This window comes from Tenrec ecaudatus, chromosome 8 (genome assembly GCF_050624435.1).
Source record: "Tenrec ecaudatus isolate mTenEca1 chromosome 8, mTenEca1.hap1, whole genome shotgun sequence".
Taxonomy (NCBI): Eukaryota; Metazoa; Chordata; class Mammalia; order Afrosoricida; family Tenrecidae; genus Tenrec; species Tenrec ecaudatus.
The window spans coordinates 72215465-72237861 of NC_134537.1; the positions used below are offsets into that span (position 1 = coordinate 72215465).

Sequence of the window (22397 nt, forward strand, 5' to 3'; positions counted from 1 at the left end):
CACTCATCTCCTGGCTTATCACTGAGCCTTTCTCCAGTTCTGCCCTCTGCTTCCTACATCTAGCTTCTCTTACTATTTGCTCAGCAAACAGACTGCACACCGTGGTGACAGGACACAACAGGGCATGCATTTTTTTTTTATTTTAAAGCATTTCGTAGAAATCTTTGTGAAGCAAAATTATGAAGGTATTGTTTATTGATCATCCATCTATTTAGGTCCCTATATTTCTGATGGTGATTTTCCGTGATTCTTATCCTTCTAAAAATAGCTACGCTTTTTAATATTTAAATTTTTATGGTCAGTTTATGAAGTTCAACAATGAAAGCTATCAGAAAAATATTCTTCAGGGAAACAAGGAAGAAATGGAAAGTCTGCGCCCTCTGAGCACAGCCACACCTCAATGCAGGTGGGCCGCCGCGGTGGAGTCACTCTGGGCTCGGCGGGATTTCAGTCTGACTATCCTCGTGGTCCTCCAGCTCTAAAGCCTTCCTTTCCTGAAACAAGGCTCATCTCCATCCACATGATTTCCAGCATCCATCAAGAATGGATAGCGGGTGTGCTGAGCTTATGGTCTGTTTCAAATAGCTGCTTCTCACTTTCTTTGTTTCCTGCTGTTCCTCTTCTTTCGTGAGTTCCTTTTTAATTTCCAAGAGTTCTTCACAAATTGGGTCCTTCCAAAGTCTGAGATGCTCCCTTGTAACAGGAGTGTCATGAGAGAGCTGCACTCAGCTTCCTCTTCTTTCTGTTTCTTTTCTTCCTCTCTGCGGCTTCTTATTTAATCTACTATTTCATTTCATTTTCCTTGCACAGTTGATACAAACAGAGATCATTACCATACCGAGGTTTTCTTCTGGGTGTAATTGTAATAATTTTAAAATGTCTGAAACATCATTATCTGCTAGACTTTCCTGGGGGATATTTCATAAAGAGACACATCATCTGGTTAATTTTTCTGTCTGTAAACTTGAGCATAGTCGGGACCATTGTGCGATTTTTCCCAGCCTCAGATGTCACTGTGATGGTGAAACTGTGTGAATTTTCTGTGAATACTGTATAGTATGTGCTTCATAGACTATATTATAAATATGAAAACATTTCTTAAAAGTTTATAAAACAGTTATTCACTCCAAAGCCTGCAGAACTTAACTCTCCCAGCATCTGTGAAATTTTAAGTGAAAATACGTTGCACAGAAATATCCTAGAATCTGGAAACCTAAACTAACTAGCCAGGCAATACAAAAAGAAAAAATGTGCTGGATTATTTTACTAGAAGCAGTCTTTTTAAGAAACAGAAGTAAATGAACATTAAGCAGCAGTACTAGGGCAATGTAGATCATAAGTACTGCAGTTTTTACATAGGCCTAGAGTTCCAATGCTGTCAGAGGGAAGGATTTATTTTCTCATATCTACCTCAATGAACTTGCATTCCCAGACCAGTGCCAAAGATGGCTAATTGCAAAAAAAGCTCAATCTCATTTTCCTACATAATGATAATGAGTGAGTTGTAAAAAAGAAACAGAAGAACTACAAATTTACAAGAGTTCTGAGAACTTTAAAAATCTAGACAAAATCTAAGATGTTAGGTCCAATAAGCAGAAATATGTTTTCCCCCACTCATGCTGCATATTTAAAATCGGATATAAATTTCATCCCACTTTACATTTTGCTATATAACTTTTGATATCATTGGTTTGTTTGTTTTTGTAGTTAAAATGGTTTCAATGTAATATTATGAAGGCACTGCTTCTTTAGTTGGGACTCTTTCAACAAAATTACCAACAGTCAGCATTAAGGTTCTATATTACTAGGATTCTAAGATATAACTGACTACAAAATGCATAATGTGACCAAAAGCACTAATTAAATATTTACATCAATCTAAAATCTATTTCAAACAAGATATGAAAAATATATTAGGAAGGGGTACATAAATATGTCATTAAATTATTATAACTATCATTTATCTAAACTATTTGTCTATAATAAATACAAAATTTCATAAGAAGTAACCCCTGATTTATGATATAACTGAATGATAAAACCACATTACAGATGGCTTTTTCTGTTTGTCTTTCTTTCTTTTCCTCTTTGGCATATCTTATCATTAGTAATATAATCTACATAAAATATTGTACATAATTTGGTCATTGTGACACCCAGATATTAATTTGTGATATTCAATGTTATGGTTTGCTTTTTAAATCACTGCCATTTAGCAGGCTAGGAAACTACAAAAAGAGGTATTCAACTTAAATCAGAAGCAAATTATGATACAATCATCAGAATAGAACCTCATTATAAATCATGCTCTAGGATTCAGTGATAGGCAAAGGAATAGAATGCATTTTTCCACATTTTTTCTACAAAAGTTAGTCAATATTATTTTGGCTAAATATGTGTTACATATGGCATGTGTAATTTAGTTATCTTTTATACGTCTTTATATTGTTACTCACAGGTACAAGTGAATTAACCAGCACACCTTTTTCGCTGGTGGGTTGAAGTGCTTCCCTTTGGTTTAGTGACCACTTAGTGACCACTGGGCCACCGCATCTCCTATGTACTGCGTGACTATAGAAGAATAACAGTTGTTTAATCTATACTATCATATATAAATCAATATTATATATAATTTATACATTTTATATTTTATACTTATTCTATAGAGTTATATATGCATACATAAACAAATGTCTAAACATGAAAAAATAGTGGGATTGTTTTTTGTTATTTTTAAACATTTTATTAGGGGCTCATACAACTCTTATCACAATCCATACATATACATACATCAATTGTATAAAGCACATCCGCACATTCCCTGCCCCAATCATTCTCAAAGCATTTGCTCTCCACTTAAGCCCTTTGCATCAGGTCCTCTTTTTTTTTCCCTCCCTCCCCGCTCCCCCCTCCCTCATGTGCCCTTGGTAATTTATACATTGTTATTTTGTCATATCTTGCCCTATCCGGAGTCTCCCTTCCCCCCCTTCTCTGCCGTCCCTCTCCCAGGGAGGAGGTCACATGTGGAACCTTGTAATCAGTTCCCCATTTCCAACCCACTCACCATCCACTCTCCCAGCATCGTCCCTCACACCCTTGGTCCTGAAGGTATCATCCACCCTGGATTCCCTGTGCCTCTAACCCCCATATGTATCAGTGTACAACCTCTGTCCTATCCAGCCCTGCAAGGTAGAATTCGGATCATGGTAGTTGGGGGTAGGAAGCAGCCAGGATCTGGGGGAAAGCTGTGTTCTTCATCGGTACTACCACCCACATGGAAGAAGCACACCAGCCAGTGCGATCACAAGGTGCCAAAGGGACCAGGTATATGTGTGTGTGTGTGTGTGTGTGTGTGTATACATATATATATATGCCATATTGAATGAAGGGGGAAGAGCAGAGTGGAGACCAAGGCTCAAGTGTCGGCCACTGGAGATCCCCTCATAGAGGGGTTTAGGAGAGGAGATGGGTCAGTCAGGGATTGTTTTTATAAGCAGAGTGAAAATCTTCAGAAAGACAAGCCCAGTTAACCTGTCTGATGAAAATCTGATCAGAGAGGCCTCATAGCAGAGTGTCGCCGATTATTAAGATCAGTGTCTTGCCAAGAGGAACTCATGTGAGGTACAGAACATGAGGTCACTGGCAACTGACCTCAAGAGTTCCTCATTATGAAGTTAGTCTTCCCAACAACATGATTTTATCCTTTGTGTGACTTCCTGACCACAAGAATGAAGTTCCTGATACCTCTCACTAATGGATATATTCGTAGTTCATTTTAATATTCCACTTACAGTAAAGGAGTCTTTATGTTATATCTTCTGATTTCTATTAGTCATTGTATTTAAATTTCAAAACTGACTAGAATATTATTGGTAAAAATGGCCAGCCTTGTTACCGTCCCGGGGAAGCCAGCCCTAGGCCAGACAAGGCTGCTTCCACGCGCTTCTAAAGTTTTACGTATACAGAAGCAAATTCCACCCATCTTTCTCTATTAAGCCAATGGGAATAATCAATTTGTGATTATTGGCCAGGCATTTAACTCCTGTGACAAGCGAGATCCTAACTAATATGTAACAATGTCAAATTAAAGTTGTAGAATCTATAATATAAACTATAGTATATAAACTGATATAACAGAATCTTATTCATTATATATCATATACTTTATTATATATCATTACATATATAAATGCTTACTACATGGAGCCAATATTGTATAATTTATGAAGTATATAATAACTCTTGAATATGTATCTTTATATGCTATAATTTATCCAGGTGTTCTGTATGTTTCTATAGTCCTATCACATCTCATAGTTGAAGACACTATTATCCAACCATATGTATAGGCAGTCATGATTTGAATAAAAATAGATATCTCCACTGAGCTAGACCCAATTTATGATGCCCTTCAGCATTTTCAGCCATGGTTAAAACCTTCCTCCTGAAACTTTCTCAAGTTCTTTACTCTAACCGTTGAATGATCATTGGAATTGTCCATTCTTAACTGTGTGTCTTATCATGACTGCCTTCTAACAAAGTAAATGCGTTTATGCATGACAACTATCAACATGCCTCTATTCGTTTTCTGAGATTACTGAAATCCTCCATAATCATGATGGCTATGTACCACCAGCAGACTCTGAATTTCTCTGACTTCACAAGGAGAAAGAGAATGCCCATCTACATCCCCATGCTGACCCTGCAAGGCAGAGTCCGGGCATATCCCCTCTCTCCATTCTTTTCATCAACTCGGACACGGCACTATACACTCGCATTCAACAGGTTATTTCAAGAGTCTCATAGAACTCTCAAGTGACTATAGGTTTGATTAGAAAATTATCAGGTGACAATTCAGAAGAGACTGAGCATACCGTTTTTTAATAAGCCCAACCTTTACACAGCCATGGCAAGAAACCTGCTGACCTCTCTGAGGGTCTGGGCCCACAATACTGGCCGCTTCCCTGTTTAGGTGTTACAAGGCTCTTTAGGCTTACCAGTAAGTACTCAGAGATGCTATACTGCACCAGCAAGTTTTCCGTCAGTCTCCTGGTCCAGATGCCTCACTATTCACCGGCCACTTCGCCACCTCTTCCCACCTTCCTTGGCGCTCGAGCTCTCTTCTCTCCCACGCTTGCCGTCTCATCTCTGGGCAGAGCCCAGCCCGGAAACTCTGTCTGCACGATGCCGTCCACTGCTGGCCCTTCTTTCTGAACAGTCATGCGGTCTCCTGACGCTGCTCACCTTATTATGGAATTTCCTTTTAAGTCTAGCCAGAGGTAAAAAGTGGATTGATGCTCTCATTAGTGTTGTATGCATCTTATTTACATAATCACATCACCACAGAATTACTATGCACCTTACTTGCATTATTAATTCAGTAAGGACATAATCTTGGTGAGCCAGACTAAGGACAGACTAGGAAAAAGGAAGATGTGGTACATTTTTGAAGGAGTAACCACTGAAATCCAGATAAATGACAGGAGAACATAGTTTTGACAGAGTGTCTGAAGTAAAATAAACTGTTTTGAAGATCTTGAGTAGTACAACCCTGTGATTTGTGTGCTGTGCATAACGAATTCAAGAATGTTAACATTGCACATGCTACTAGAAATAATATTTCAACATTTGTTACCAGAAAGAATATTCCAAGAACTACCTTGAAGTACAATTCTGTTTGTGATAGGATATTATCAAAATGCCTACATACAAAGAAAACCATTTAATACAACCATTATTTAAATTTGTGACCGAGCCACTTCAATCAGTGATTAAAAAAACTTCTTCATTCAGAAATTAGTAAAACATGTAATCAAAATGCATTGATGATAGCTTTTTGATTTTATTAAGAAAATTGGAAGCAAAGAAGAAGAAACATGATGGCCTTGACCTTAGAAATCAAACTGGAGATCTCACGGCGGAATGTTGCAATATCAGCAGCTTCTTCACTGCAAATACTTTCCCCAACACTGTTAACTGTGACTATATTCGTGGATGTGGAATACACGGGAATAAAATTGACTATGTTTGTGGAAAGAGACAAGTAACAAAGGCAAGACAAACAAGGCCAAGGGTTGATTATGGAACACAGCATGAGTTTCTCACATGCACGTCAGGCTGAAGGTTAAAAAAGATAAAACAAATCCACAAGATCCAAATTAGGATCTTGAATCTATCCCACTTGACACCGAGGCCATCTCAAGAACAGGTTTGATACAATAAACATTAGCAAGGGAAGACCACACAAGTTGCACTACAACATCAAGAACATTCTACACGAAGAAAACAAACAAAAAAACATTTAAAAGAGGGGACCTGATTTGTAAGGTAGAATTAAGGTCATGAGAGTGGGGAAAAGAAAGCTCCAAAGAAGTAGAGGAAAGTTGTGTGTTACAGATAAAAGCCCACAACACAGGGAATCCAGGATAGACACGCCCCTGGAGGGGGGGGCACCAATGAGAGTAGAGATACCAGGAGGATTAGGGAAGGATGGGGGAGAAAGGGGAAATCGATTACAAGGATCAACCTATAGCCCCCTCCCTGGGGAATGAGCAGTGGAAAGGGGGTGGGGGACGATGAGGATGTTGTAAGACATGGAAATAATAATCTATAACTTATCAAGGGCTCGTGGGGGAGGGCAGACAGGGGAGAGGAAGAAAGAAATGGAGAGTTGAAATCATATCAGGGGCTCAAGTGGGAAGAGAATGCTTTCAAAATGATTATGGCAGCATATGCGCAAATGTGCTTGTCACAATGGATAAATGTATGGATTGAGATAAGAGATGTAAGATGCCCCAATAAAAGTATTTAATAGAAAAAAGAAAGAAAAGACCCACTTAAAATTTATTCTAGTTTTTCTTATCTTCTACTTTTTTTCTGAGAGGTTTTTCTCTGCTTTACCTTTTCATGGTTAGGCTTTGTTTGTTGGGTGTATGTTTTCTGAATATAGAATCCAGGAGAGGTAAATCTATAGAGACAGTAACTGGATTATTGGTTTCTTGGGGTATGGCAGGAGAGGTTATGGGGAGATAGGATGCTAATAACAATAAATACAAGAAAGAAGAAAATGTTCTAAAATTGATTCTGGTAATGATTGTACAACACTTCTTGATATGATTGAACTATTTATACGTAGTGAAATGTCTGATATGTTGATTATGTGCCAATAAAACTTAAAAAAAACACAACAAAGTAAGAAAATGTCTCATTGCATGCAGAAAGAGACTCTGAAATCTGCTTTTGATAAAAGTTTAACTAAAGTGACTGGAAGAAATGATGACGTACAATAGTTGAGTGGGAAATTTCAAAGGGCAACTCTAGAAGCTGAAGTAAAATTGCCGTATGTTATGAATAGCATATGTGCATATATTAGTTTGTACATTGTATAATTCATGCTATACATTTTAAGGCATGCAAACTATATGAAGAGGTTTTAAAACTTTGTGGAAAATGTATTAAAATTTGGACGTCTACAAAGCCCATAGTTTCTCTATGCATGTATTACACATTATATTAATAATAAAGTAATATTATATGAAACACATGCTCTATATCTATATCATGTGGTTGTTGGTAGATGCTGTTGGGTCAGTTCTGACTGATACAGTCTCCATATATAATAGAATGAACCCTTGTCCAATGGTGTAGCTGCTGTGTCAATCCATCTTGTTGAAGTTTCTTAATTGTATGTAAATTGCATATTATATATACATTTACAATGCAGTGACATATTTGATATGTATTGTATTTATGTATAGATATTTGCATCAGAATAATATGCATTCTGAAAAAAACTAGTAAACTGAACCAGTGTATGCAAAACTTTGCTTAGAGGAGTTAGTTCTCAAAACTCTATGAAATGATGTAATCAATAATAGGGAAGGGAGGATTCCAAGTGGTAAGCTGGATATGTGAATTTGATTGACATCTAGGATTATCTGTTGACTCAAGGAAAGTTACTTCAGAAGTTGAGAAAGTGAGCATTGACTTTAAAATATCACTATAGAATTTTCCAAATAAAAATAAGGGAGTAATAATAAACCTCTATATATTTTTGATTCATTCCAATGGCTATCAGAAGTCCACCCCTCCTTTGTCTTTTATTATATCATTTTGTTTTTATTGATTTTGAAGACATAAATCAACAGCTGGGAAAAACATTATCATCCTGGTGCATAGTTTGGATAATAACTTAAAGTGTGTAGTAAATCCAAGTAAAGTTTTATAATCATGCAATATTACTTTTAAAATATTACTAATATTTACTCATGTGTTAGACAGGGTTCTCTAGAGAAACAAAACCAGATTGCTATTAATTATATATATATTTATATTTATAAAGATAGATAGATATATAGTACAAGAAATGAACATTTCAATGATAAAGCAGTACAAATGGCACACTGCAACTCACTCCCTTGAGAGAGTTGTGAGACACTGTCAGTCCTTTAAGTCTTGAAGGATGCCAGTTAGTCCTCTGTAGAGAGAGAGCTAGGCTATATCAGCACAGGCAGCAAACAGCAAGGCAGGTCACCAACTGTCAGCCAGTCACCAAGCATCAGTCCCCAGCTCCTGAGATGTACATTCCAATCAGGTGGTCTTAAAGGGACCTCAATTTACAGCAACACAGTCCACAGGCCATATATTTCCCCAGATATCAAAGGTAAGACACAACAGGTAAGAGCTGAACAGGTACTATAAGGTTAATGGTGAAAATCTAGCCACTCTGTCATGGCAGTCAGCTTCCATAGAAATTCCCCCAGATACATTGCTAGAGAGAGGAGTCAAGCATACATACCCATTTTAATTTTCAGAGTTCTTAAAGACCCTTGAACATATAAACTTTTTTTTGCTTCTTGGTCTTACTTTCTATTCATTTTAAATAAAAAAATAAACCCAATGATGTATTTTACATTTTTCCCCTCCAATGATCACTTAGCAGGTAGCCGTAACTCCCTTTATTTCTTAAAAATAGCTAAACTTCAATTCAAAGAGATTCAGATTCATTTCCCCCCACAAAATCTCTGTTTACTTTATGTAGTTTGTTCAAAGGAATGCTTATTGGTCTGTGCATAGAATCCACATGAACACAACTCAGTGTTCTGCAAATGCCATTATTATATTATTCATATTATATCCATATTTTTTTATGATTCACATGGTCAAATGCCTTTAAATGTCAATAAAACACAAGTAAACATTATTCTGGTATTATCCATTTCCAGACAAGATTTATCTAACATCAACAATGATACCCTCTATTCTATATCCTTCTTAAATTTGGGTAAAAATCCAATATCTTAAAATAAAACTTAATGATATTTTAAAATTTAGAAATTCGGGACTTCCATCAGTGCTTTTCTATTTGCTTCTTCCATTTTATCTGCTACAATAGTAGTGATTTGGGCAATATTCAGATTGTAGCTGAATTCTATGGAGAATCTAAAACAGCCTTTCTCATATGTCTAGTATATTGGGATGTGGTTCTTCATGTGCCCCAGACACCTGACGCTCAGTGGCTGTGTTCTCAGGCAGGGGTTACCAAGAGCAAACATTCTGTTATAACATAGCTTCAGAAATCCAAGAATGCCATTTCTATTGTTATCATTCATATAAATTACTAAATATAGCCAGATCCAAAGAGAGTGGGATTCAATTGTCTACTCTCCATGATAGGAGTGGCAAAGTCATATTGCAGAAATACAGTCTGGATGGGATATGATGTTGCCATTGCTTTTGGTGTATGAACTGTCTAAGATAAAATGTCTTCCATATTACAGTGCACACAAGTGCTTAAATAATCAGCCAACAATACATAATTTTGTTTTCTTATAATCAGGATTTATGGACCTAAGAATCAATAATTAAAAATGGTAATGTATTACCTTATTAATATTTCTACAAATTTGTTCACCAAATTGTGCCTTTCTTTCTCTGCAACTTAAGACTCTGCTTACTTCAGAAGTCTTCTCTATCCAGGGAGCAATGCTGCCTGTCTCTGTGGGCTCCTCATGCCTCCTGCCTGTCTCATGTTGGCTCCTTACCCAACAGACGATGCAGACTGCAGAGATTGATGCTGACTATCAAGGGGAAAGTGGGTTGTGCAAGCAAAATGAGGGCAAGGAGAAGTATTTCCGGAACCGGCAGATCCTCTTGGGTACCTCTTAGTGCTCCCATGTTCAGTGATAAAAGTTAATAGAAAACTACAATAAGGACTACTTCTGGCAAAGAACCTTCAAGCTTGAAGATTTAGGTCATCCTATCAGGCAAGACACCAGGAATAAGTTACATCTTTTCTGGGGGTAAATGTTGACTATTTACAGAAACAAGACTGATAGTGGGTTGAGGGCTTTTTCAAATTATATATATATATATTTTATATTATATTATATTATATTATATCATATCATATCATATCATATTATATTATATATTTTATACATTATATATTTTTTCTTCCATGTTATCATTCACCTACATATCAGAAATGTGAGTTGTGAGTAGTTTTTAATATTACATCTGTGCATAAGGAAGGGAATATCACAGAGGCATGTGACTGAATTAAGAGAGCAATGAATATCAGCTAAGATTAAAACATGAGCCAATAATATTGAGTCAATTTATTCATAGCTACCATATATAGGGCTTCCAAGGCTATAAATAGTTATCAACTAAATCTCCTCTTTTCTCCTGTAGAATGGCTTGTGGGTTTGTACTGCTGATCTTGCAATTAGCAGCCCAGTGTATACATGAAAGTGGGTCAAAGGCTCCTAAGTCTAAAATATAGCATGTTGTGTATAATCTTTTGGGCAGAGTTTTAGTATGTCTTTATTGAATGAGGGATAGTAGTGCTATTGTGTTAGGTTGTGTTCCCTAGTGAAAGAAGCAAAACCAGTAATTCTTTTATGTGTATGTATATAGAAGAGACTTTTTAAGAAATGGCTTACACAGTTGTGGAAGTAGGTAACAGTTGTGGAAGTTAAGCCCACTTCATCTTGAGTCCCTAGGTCAGATGTAAGTCAAAGGCGTCTGCTGACCCATGTACACGCAGAAACTACAAATAGAAAGCAGAGTGACAAAGAGGGCCACCAGCTAGTAACTGTAGAGATAAATGAACCGGAGGTCAACAATTGACAGATTGTTCCTGGGACTGGCAAGCAACAGAGCAGATCTATGAATCAGATGCAGGATACAGACTCAGTAGAAGGCGAAAAGGAAAGCGCTCTCAGTGCTACTCTGGGTGTCTCTCTTATGAAAAGGGTAGCCTTCAAAGACGCAAGATATAATTGGTGAGACATGACTGAAAGTTTGAGCTCTGCCTCTACTTTCAATCATATGTGTATGTTTTTGTTATGTACCATGAAGTTGGTTCTGACTCATGGCAACCCTGTGTGCAACAGAAGGAAACAGTGCCAAGTCCCGTGCCATTCCCACAATGATTCGCACGTGTGAGCCCAATGCTGGAACCCCAGTGTCCATTTAATCTTGTCAAAGACCTTCCACTGCTGCATAGCGCTCTGCTTTACTAAAAATGACGTCCTTCTCCAGAATGGTCTATCCTGACACATGTTCAAAGTAAGTAGAACAAACAGTCACTGTCCTTGCTTTAAAAAAAAATCTGGCCATACTTCCTCTAAGACAGATTCTTTTTTTGGCAGTGCACAGTACTTTCCATATTCTTTCTCAGAACCATAATCCAAATGCATCCATTCTTCTGTTTTCTTTAATCAATGTTCAACTTTCACATACACACAAGGCAACTAAAATGCTGTGCATTGGGTTATGTGTACATTAAGCTTCTAAGAAACATCTTTGATTTTCACCACTTTAGACAAGTCTTCTGGAGCAGATTTAGCTAATGCGATGTGTCTTTTGACCTCTTGACTGCTGCTTTCATGAGTATTGATTGTGGATCCTAGCAATACCAAATTTTTGACAACTTCAATATTTTCTCTGTTTATTATGATGGTTCAGCTGTGAGGACTTTGGTCTTATGTATACTAAGTTTTAATCCATACTGAAGTCTGCGATCATCTTTACTCTCATATGTCTGGATTAATTCAGGAAAGTTGTGCATATTGGTTATAGCCTGTTACCATATTTATTTAATCTGTATGTGGAATAAATAATCTGAGAAATTGGACTGTATCAGGAAGAGGGCATCAGGATTGATGGGAGTCTTATTAATGACCTTACACACACCGATAACACAAACTCTTTGGTTACCGAAGTTGAGGAGGAATAGAAGTATGTGTTGATAAGCATCTTGGGTTATAGGCTTCAATATGGATTAATTAAAAAAAAATCCTTACAACTGGACCAATAAGTAACATCATGAGAAATGAAGAGAAGATTGAAGTTGTCAAGGATTTTATTTTCCTTGAACTCACAATCAATGCTTATGGAAGCATTGGTAAAGATTTGAAATGACACATCTTACTGAGTAATGCACTGCATAACTCCTCTTGAAAGTTTTGTAGAGCAGGGGTGTCAGTATAAAGACTAAAGTGTACATGCCCAAGCCCGGCTATTTCTAATCTTCCCACATGCATGTGAAAATGAATCACTGAATAAGGAAGACTAACGAAGAGTGGATGCATGAGAACAATGGTGCTTGGGAAGAATATTGAAAACACCAAGGACTACTAAAAGATGCAAATATGGCACAACGTCCTCTCACATCGGATGGGCATGTAATCAGAAGGCAGGAGTTCCCAGACAAGGACAATGTGCTGGTAAAATAGAGGGCCAGTGAAAAAGAGAAAGACAGACAATGGATAAAATGGATTGACACAGTGGCTACAATGATGGGCTCGAAGATCAAAACAATTGTGATGGGGGTACCAGACCAGGCAGTGTTTTGTTGTGTTGTACATCAGGTCACCGTGAGTCAGAACCCACTCAACAGCACCAAACCACAACATGAAAGGTAAAGTGACGGAGTCGTCCGGGTTTTCCTATTGTCTACCTGGTTAACTGAGAACTGCATCTCTTAGAATCTCCGTTCTTATTGAGTACTGGATTGGAGTTAATCTACAGATAATTGTGCTTGAGACTTGGTTAGTGTAGTTGAAGCAAAATTCTTTGCCTGCTGAAAGACATCAAGATAAAAAATGGTGAAAGGCAGATAGAAATGTTTCACATATTATACTTGGTCCACATTATCTTTTGCTCTATATTCGGTAAATAATTATAACAATATCTTAATCTCTGTAGATGTATATGATTGATACCTTTGCTGACTACTTCAGTGAAAGGACATTCCATGATGGCCGATGGCCGATTTAAGAGAACAGCCTGCAGCTGGCAAATTTTGTTTCCTGCTTAAAAGTCCATCCCACAAGGTCAGACTGTTTAACAAGCTTTCTGTTTAGAAGTTTAGTTTTGAAAAGATTGCTTAACAGTGTGAGAAAAGAAAATGCTTGCTAAAATGCTTGCTAGGTGACCACCTGGATCTACTTGTTGCATGAAATTGGGAGAAATGCAGCAATAAAGACACAGGTTGAGTTTGGCCACTGACACCTGTGGATGTGGTTTACAGGGGAAAAAAGAGAAGATGAGAGTGGGTTGACTGGTCTAAAATTCATGAACTATCACAAGGGGGCTAGCTGTGTTAAGTATAGGTGAGATCCCATGGGCTAAAGGCAAGGCAACCAATGGGCATCCTGTGGAGCTTGAGTGAGGCAGTCCACATTGAGTTGACCAGCTGGAGATTTTTGAGACTGTGAACTGGTGTATATTGTTGCTGACTTTATGGATGGCCTGTCCTGGAATTGACTCTGTTTATGGATGCAGACTTCACAAGGTTCCAACTGGAATGAAGACTGTTCATGTCGAAAATACGATTGTCTTCTCAGAAAACTGGGTTAATGTAAGTGAGCAGTATATAAATTGGATACTAAAAATTTAGGGGATAAAGGTATGAAGTGGTTGGCTTACAAACTTTCATAGTTGGGGTAACATGTTCACAGGATTATGGGATTAAGGTGTAGGTATTACTTAATTGCAATTGTGAAGCTAAAAATTTATATACAGGTCCCAGGTTGGCAAGGGATGGATTGCGGTAGTTAGTTTTTTTGTGCCAACATGGCAAATAAACACATGTGGGATTAATTGAAAGGTGGAGGGATAAATGGCTCAGTGAGCCTTATCTTTCTAGTTCTCAGGTCTCTTGCTTTGTTATGGTCACACCAGGGTGCAGCTGCCTTAGCAGTTCCCTGCTTCAGCTTGCAAGGCTGACTTCCTACAAGATATCCACAAGGAGAAGCCACATGGACATACCCCGATGCAGCCCTGGGTGCTGGAGCAGCCGTGTGGAGACCCCTGCCACACTGAGATGCTTACACATTCACTGACTCGGCTTTCCTCCTGCAGTCAGCAGCATTGCATCTGGGTTTGGAGGTTGGTAGGTTGGGGCAGGGAGGTGATAAAAGTGAGCTGATATCAAAGAGTTCAAGAAGAAAGAAAATGTTTTCAAAATTATGGTGGGAGAAAATATACAATTAAGCTTTAACATATTGAATTATGGATTGTTATAATATTTGTAAGGGCTCCCAATAAAATGAAAAAAATTAAATCATGAGCTTTGAAAAATTTTCTCGGTTTTTTTTTTTGTATCCCTAATAGAGCTAAGCAAGAAGATAGTGAAAATCTATCTAAAAAACAAAAGACTTCATTATTCATCATTTATTCCTTGTCCAATTGTCATACCCTGCCCAACTTACTCATGATTGGAGTCTTTTGTGCATGAGTCTATATCTCAGGGAAGAAAGGAAAGATCCAAGTGGTTGACAGAAGAGACTCTGAAATTTGCTTTTGAATATAGGGTGGCTAAAGCAAATGACAGAAATAAGGAAGTGTGGAAAGGGAACAGAAAATTTCAAAGCACCCCTGAGAAGACAAAGCGGAGTTTTGGGATGTGCAATAAATAACCCAGAGTGAGAAAACAAAACAAAATAAAAAGATGAACATATTAAACATATCTCAAGGTGAAAATAAGTGAAAAGAAAATTTAAGCCTTAAGTCATAATATTGAAAGACTGAGAATAAAAGATTCATTGATATGGGCAGCATCAAGAGCAGAAGGAAACAACACAGAACGCCAGAAAGAATTGGGTGACATTCAACCATGTCGAGGTAATGTATGATTAACAAATACAGTTACACTGTAGGCATTGGAGGAAAAACACTCCAGGAGGTAAAAAACAAAACAAAAACTGACATATTTGCTAATGTCATGCTAATGAAGTTCTAGAAGCACTCGTGCCTTTATGGTAAGAAATTTGAAAGACCGCTCTGTAGTCAATTGACCGGAAAAATACATATACTTATGTTCCTTCCAAAGAAAGGTAACCTAATGGAATGTGTAAATTATTAAATGATAGCAAGTAAATTTTTTCAAATGATAATTTACAAAACAGAGTAGGACATCTTCAGAGAGCTGTCAGAAAATCACGTTACAAAAAACTATGAATAACATTGTAAAGATTGAAAATCCAAGGACATGTTACTGTGGTAATGTATGTGGACCCTATACACACAGAGGCAATTTTCCAAGCAGAACAGTTTGTATCCTTTAACAATACTTACTCAATCTGTATGTGGAGCAAGTCACCAGAGATGCTGCAGTATCTTTAAAAAATGCACCATGATTGGACATAGACTGATTACAATCTCTTGAAGACAAGGAAAATTTGAAACATTTGCTGATAAAAAAAGTGAATGATTATAGTCTTCAATATGAATTACAATTCATTGTAGAGAAAACAAAAAAAATCACCATTGGACTAATAGGTAGCATCATGAAAAACAGAGAAAAGATTAAAGTTGTCAAGGATTTCATTTTGTTTTGATTCATAACCAAAACTCATAGAAGGAGCTGTCAAGAAATCAAAGGGCATATTGCTTTGGGCGGATTTGCAGCACCGGACCTCTGTAAAGTGCTCAGCAAGAATGTCCTTTCGAGAACCAAGCTGGCCTCCTGATCGTAGTTGTGGTGTGTTCAACTGCCTCATAAACGTGTGGATGAAGAAGATGTAGAAGGATTGATGCATTTGGACTACGGTGTTCCCCAAGAACATTGAAAGTACCGTGGATGGTCAGAAGAGCAAACAAATCTATCTTTGAAGAATACACCCAGAATGCTCCTTATAAGCATAGATGGTAAGACTTTAACATGTTTTCAGGAGAGACCAGCCCCTGGGCAAGTAGAGGCTCAGCACAGAGGATGAAGACTGCATACAAGATGAATGGCCACAGTGACGGCAGTAATGGATTCGCGGATCGCTACAATTGTGAGACCCAGGGACGGTCAATGTTTGTTCTGTTGTATGTGGGAGTACTATGACTTGAAAATGACTACAGGGTACCTAAAAACAACAATATACCACATTAAGATATTTTCTTGATATATTGTGGGATGAGACATAAAATTCAGGTTTAATATTATGTGATCTCTTGATACATGAAATGGGGAATGGCTAACAAACAGCTAATCTCACATTTCCTTTCTTGTTCCTGTAATTCCCCTTCTCTGATAGACCAAGTAATCCCTAGCGTGAAATCATAGTGATTTTTTTGTCCTGTATCATTTATCTTAGCGTATCTTCATTTATTCTGTGTGACTTTCTCCTTTCTTTGTGTAACATATAATCTGTTATGATATATCTATCACCTTTTAATTTTCAAACTCGCTCTCCCAACAAGCACACACACTATGGTTTTATGAGGGCTGAGATCAGACAGAACCTGGCAGAGGTTTGGAAAGCGGGAGGGTTATTGATTTCAAGAGGCCCTTTGAACACCCTGATGTATAACACAGATTATTTTGTCAAAATTTGCATTTTACAAAAGACCCACAACTGGCTGTTTAAAATGATAGACGTTGTGAGAGTTATGCCACTAAAGTTGGGGAGGCAATCCGGGGGCTAATGTGTCCATGCATTACAGAGCGGAGAGCGATAAAAGCAGGCATGGCTTTCCACTCGATTCCCATGCACTCTGGACAGTGCATCTACCATGTGAGGGAGAGATGTCTGCCACGGAGAGGTAAAAAGGTTAAAATTATGAGCTTTATTTGCTTTCATACCGTGTTCAAATCTATTCCAAAGAATATAATGATGCCCATGTGAACAGTGCTACTATGTTTTAAGAAATTATCAATAGTACTTGGACATAGAGCTTGTCTAGATGCTTTGTAAAACAAACAAGAAAAATTAGATTATTAATAAATACTTTCATGATCACTGGACATTCTAGAAAAATTGAATAATATAGAGTATAAGAAAATATATTTATATCACTCAATCCTATTTTCATATGAATATCTTCCAAGTTTTTAAAAATATTCATATAGGAATAGTGACTACAATAGTTCCAGGTAAATTGCACTTGATATATATTATGTCATACAATATACACGAGAGTTAACATCTATTCACATCTCTTAATAAAAATAGTACATTATTTTTGAAAACATGAAATGAAATAATACAAACTGAAAATATGAAAATCAATACAAAAGATATTGTTAGTTATTAACAGTTTTTATGATAAAATAAATCTTGATATTTGTCCTAATTCAAAGTATACAACTTATGCCTTCTAAGCAAATGCAGCATCTGAAATAAACTTCAGTCCATCGTTTTCAATCATGTGTCATCTCAAACAAAACAATCCTTTTTACGCATCATGATTGTATATCCTTCCTCCTCATTTCACAGAGCCCTGGTAGTCAGTGGTTGCGAGTAGTTAGCAGCTCATGCTGAGGCATGTCATTTTACCCAGTTACTCTGTGGGAGAAAAATGCAGCAGTCTACTCCTGGAACTATTTACGGTCTTGGAAACTTTATGGGATAGTTCTAATCTGTCCTATAACTCAGAAACTTACTGTCACAATGAATTGTTGTAAGTAATTGTTGATTCAGACTCATTGCTACCCTATCTTTCTATAAACGAGGGCAGAATTGTCCTTGTAGATCTCTGAGCTGTCGCTCTGCACTGGAGCAGAAAGCCTCGTCTTTATCTTGACAAGTGTCTAGTTGTTTCCAAGGGCTGACTTTTGAAACATAACCTATTAGGCTACTAGGGCGTCTAATCTGTCCCATCAGGTCATTAGTAGTTGGAGTCCACTTGATAACAATGGGTTTTGTCCTTCAGAGTACCATTCAGTTACTATCTTTTATGTGACATCTATTTTCCATTAACGATATATGTGTGTCAGGAATGAATGCTGAGAGTTGAGACAAAAAGCCATCTGCACTATGAGAGTACAAGTAAAGTGTCTACTCAGGCATGAATCTCAATGGGTTAGCCATTTAGTGATTTAGTAAGTATAGAATGATGTCATTTAGAAATAAGGCAATGATACAATTTTGATAGTTATGTAATTGTGGAAGTTATGTTATCCTCCATTTGTGATATGATGGGGTGTCCTCTATTTTCACATCACACCTACAATTGTATAACAACATGGTCTCTGGAACCTCATCAGGTTGATACACGGCGAGTGGTGCATAGTACAAAACATATGTTCCAGAGAGGAATCTCAACGTGAGTAAGTAGTGATATACAAGCAAAAAAAAAATACAATTAAAAACACAGAACTGTCTCCACTACCCACTGCCTAGCTCTGTACATATACAACTTAAATTTCACATTTATCCTGCCTGGGTAACTCTGTACAAATTTCCCCACTATGCCAAAAATCTCTCCTTGTTATTTAAAATTTAACTGCACAGGAAATATTGTGCAAATTTGGAAGTGTACAAAAGTTTAAACCACATATCCTCAAATGTGGAATAAGAAAAGAAGCATTTGTTTTATTACTATCACGCTTAACAAGCTATTTTAGTAAAAGTTTTAACATCGTTATATTTCATATTAAATGATTTTCTACTTGTAATTTACCTCACATATCATAATTGTTTTCCTATTGTCTACTTTCAGTTGACATCCGGGAGCAAAGCTTATATACATTCTATAAAGCATTCTAAATTACCCGAAACAGTCTTGAAATGCGGGAGACAAAGAAATGTTCAACACCATGCTAAAAAGCTATTTTATATTCATAAACTTTCATGCCTGTCAGTGAATTTTGCTGACATATCTCAAATTCCTGAAGTATGAAAACTTTGTCTTGTTTGCTTTTTTACTCAATGGTCAAAATATGTGTACTCTTCCATAGTTTCTTAATGCAAAGTTGAGAGTTTGAAATACCTTTAAACTTATTTCATATTAATTTTATTTTCTGTTCTAATTTGTTAAAGTTGCTTTTAAAACTTTAAGATCAAATGATCTTGTTTAAGAAAAACAAATGATGTTAGGTATTTTTATAAAATGCACACAGATTTGAAAAGCAGTCGATGAAACTAAAGAATGGAAAACAAAGAAAAAAATCTTCATCCAAAGTATTTAAGTGAATCAATAGGAGGGAAAAACTAACTTTCTTTAAAAGTGAGGACAAGAGTTTGGTGGCAATTACTGTACAATACAGTCAAAGTATGGACGTGGAGTATAAAATTTTGGCACAGCCAAGATATTTCTGACGAGATTTCTGGAATCCATAGGGGAAACAAACAAACAAATAAATAAACATTTGAGCACCGTTCGCCCTATTGGAACCAGAAACAACCGCGGGTGACAACTGACCTCAGGAGCCTCGGCAAAATTGGCGTTTAGAAACAATCTTCACCAGCTTCAGTGACTTGGCACACCAACTTCTCGTTCTCATATATTTGAGCAGCTTACAGGTGGAGTAACTTTGGTGAAGTGGATCAGTGACCCTTGATCTGACATGTCTTTGTTAGGTGCCAGCAGTCCATTCTGACTCACACAGCGGGTCTACCCCCTTCTCCAGTCCTGTGCTACCTCATACTTGCTCTCTTTGAGCCCACTGTTGCGGCCACTGTGTTAATCTAGCTCATGGGGGGTGCTCCTCTTTTTCATTCCTCTCTTACTCTACTTTACCCGGACTGTTCGCTCAGGGATTAGATATGCTCTAGGTTTCACCATTTTCACATGTATCCATTACATTTGAACATTTTGGTCTCATGCACAGGAAGAAAGAGGTGTAGAATAATAAGGCAACAATAATATCTGGTCTGGTCATGACTTCTACCACAAAACAGCGGCCCCAAATTATGGAAAATTACAATGAAAAGCTAATGTTGCCTTTCTACACACCTTTTAAAGCCCCTTTGTATACAATGAACAAGAAATAATCAGATATTGGTATTCGCAATTCTTATCTCACTGAACAAATTAGTATTGCCTTACCTTTTTACAAAGACAGCACTGAAGGCAAAGAAGAAACCCCTGTCCCCCACCCCCAAATTGAGGTCAAAGCAAAGGGGTTAAAGAATAAGAAGACCATGCTGAAAGGCAACCCCAGCACCTTCACCAGCCCAATACACCGAGGCTAAGAAAGCACCCCAACACCCTTGGAAGACACTCCCGGGAGACAAGCTTGACCACTATGCCATCATCAAGTCCCTCTTGATCATGAGTCTGCCATAAAAAGGTGAAGATAATAACACACGGATGTTTCGGACAGATGTCAAGGTCACTGAGCACCGTATCAAACAGGCTGTGAAGAAGCTCTATGACATGGGCATAGCCACGGTAAACACCTCAATCAGGTTTGACAGAGAGAAGAAGGCATGTGTTCCACTGGTTCCTGAGTAAGATGCTTGCCAACTAGATGTTGCCAAAAAATTTTAAAAAATCAAGCAATCTACACTGGGGTCAGATGGCTAATGCCAAAAATAAACTTTTTTAATACAAAAAAAACAAACAAACACTGTTCAGTCCTATGCCATTGTGGTGATTAGAGATTATGTCAACTAGGCACTCCTGGGTAAGGGTATGGGTGGGGCCCAAACTATCAATTGTGTCTCAGCCTCATGACACCTCCTAGGCACCGTAAATATTGTTATATTAAAGAGACACCTACCAAAGTCAAACTCTCTTTGGAACCTCGAATTCTGTTGGAGCTGGATCTTGTGTCTGGTTCCTCCATCTCCTGTTATATTTCTTGTTGATCCCAAGAGTTGTCAGTAAACCGATGACAATGGATTCATTTGGATAAATTCAGGGCTCTGCATCCACCAGCCTTTGCACCTGCTCTCTCTGCTTCATCATCTTGCTTCCTGTTCATGTTTCCACAAGTCAAGAGAAGTTTGTTTTAACCAGACTAGTCTTAATTTACAAATTCACTTATATATATATTATATACACCATACACAAGTGTCACTGGTTTTGCTTCTCTAGAGAACACAACTTAACACAACCATCCTCACAGTTGTTATGTTTGTATTAACTGTAGATCCAAGCAAAATAAAACCTTTGATAACTTCAGTATCTTCATTGTTTTTTGTGAAGTTTCCAATTGGTGCAGTCATAAAATTTTTAGTTTTATTTACATTGAGTTGCAATCTTTACTGAGGTCTATAGTCTCCTTTCAATGGCAAGTGCTTCCAGTCCTCCTTGGTTTCAGCAAGCAAAGCTGCGCCATCTGTGTGTTACAGGTTGTTAATAAATCTCCCAATCCTAATGCTCTTGGTTTTCTTCATATAGTCTAACTTACTGAATTATTTGCTCAACAGACAAATTGAATAATTATGGCAAATGGATGTAACCATGACACCTATCTTTCTTGATTTTTTTAAACCATGAAGTCTTGTCCTGAAATTTACCGGTATTGGCCATTTTGAATCAGAAATTCTTACTTACAAATTCAAGAGAAAAGACATTCCATTAGTCCTCAAAAAGGACATTTGATGACACATATTGAATTGCAATGCTGTTTGTGATTGTATGATATCTATATGGTTTCAAGGAAATCCTATTATTAGAGCTATTTTTCAAATTTCCTCACCAAACAATTAAGCAAGTAATGAAGAAATTGAAGAATTTCATCAATTTCTTCAGCCTCAAATTTATGAAACATGATTAAAATAAATTTGTAACTATTGGTGACTGAAATGCAAAAGTTTGAAACAAAGAGGAAGGAACAGTAGTTAGGAAATATTGCCTGGATGACAAGAATGTCACTGGAGATCACAAGATAGCATTTCCAAGACCAACTAGCCTCTTACTGAAAATCCCATTTTTCCAACAATATAAACAACAACTGTACACATAGTCTTTGCCAAGTGGACTAAACAGGAATTAAATTGATTGTATTTGTGAAAAGAGATGATGGAGAAGCTCAATATCAGCAGCCAAAATGAATCTAGGGTCTGATTGTGGAACAGACCATCGATATAAATTGCTCATATATGAATTCTAATTGAAGTTTAGAAAAATAAAATAAGTAAAATAGAACTAAAATATGACCTGGAGTAAATCCTATATGAATTTCAAGAACATCTCAAAAATTGACTAACAAATTTAGCACA

General features: G+C 37.2%; 1 pseudogene; it reads right to left on the reverse strand.

Annotated features, from left to right (window-relative positions):
• Nucleotides 1-425: 425 nt before the first annotated feature.
• Nucleotides 426-5222, reverse strand: LOC142455431 (RWD domain-containing protein 1 pseudogene; annotated as a pseudogene).
• Nucleotides 5223-22397: the final 17175 nt, after the last annotated feature.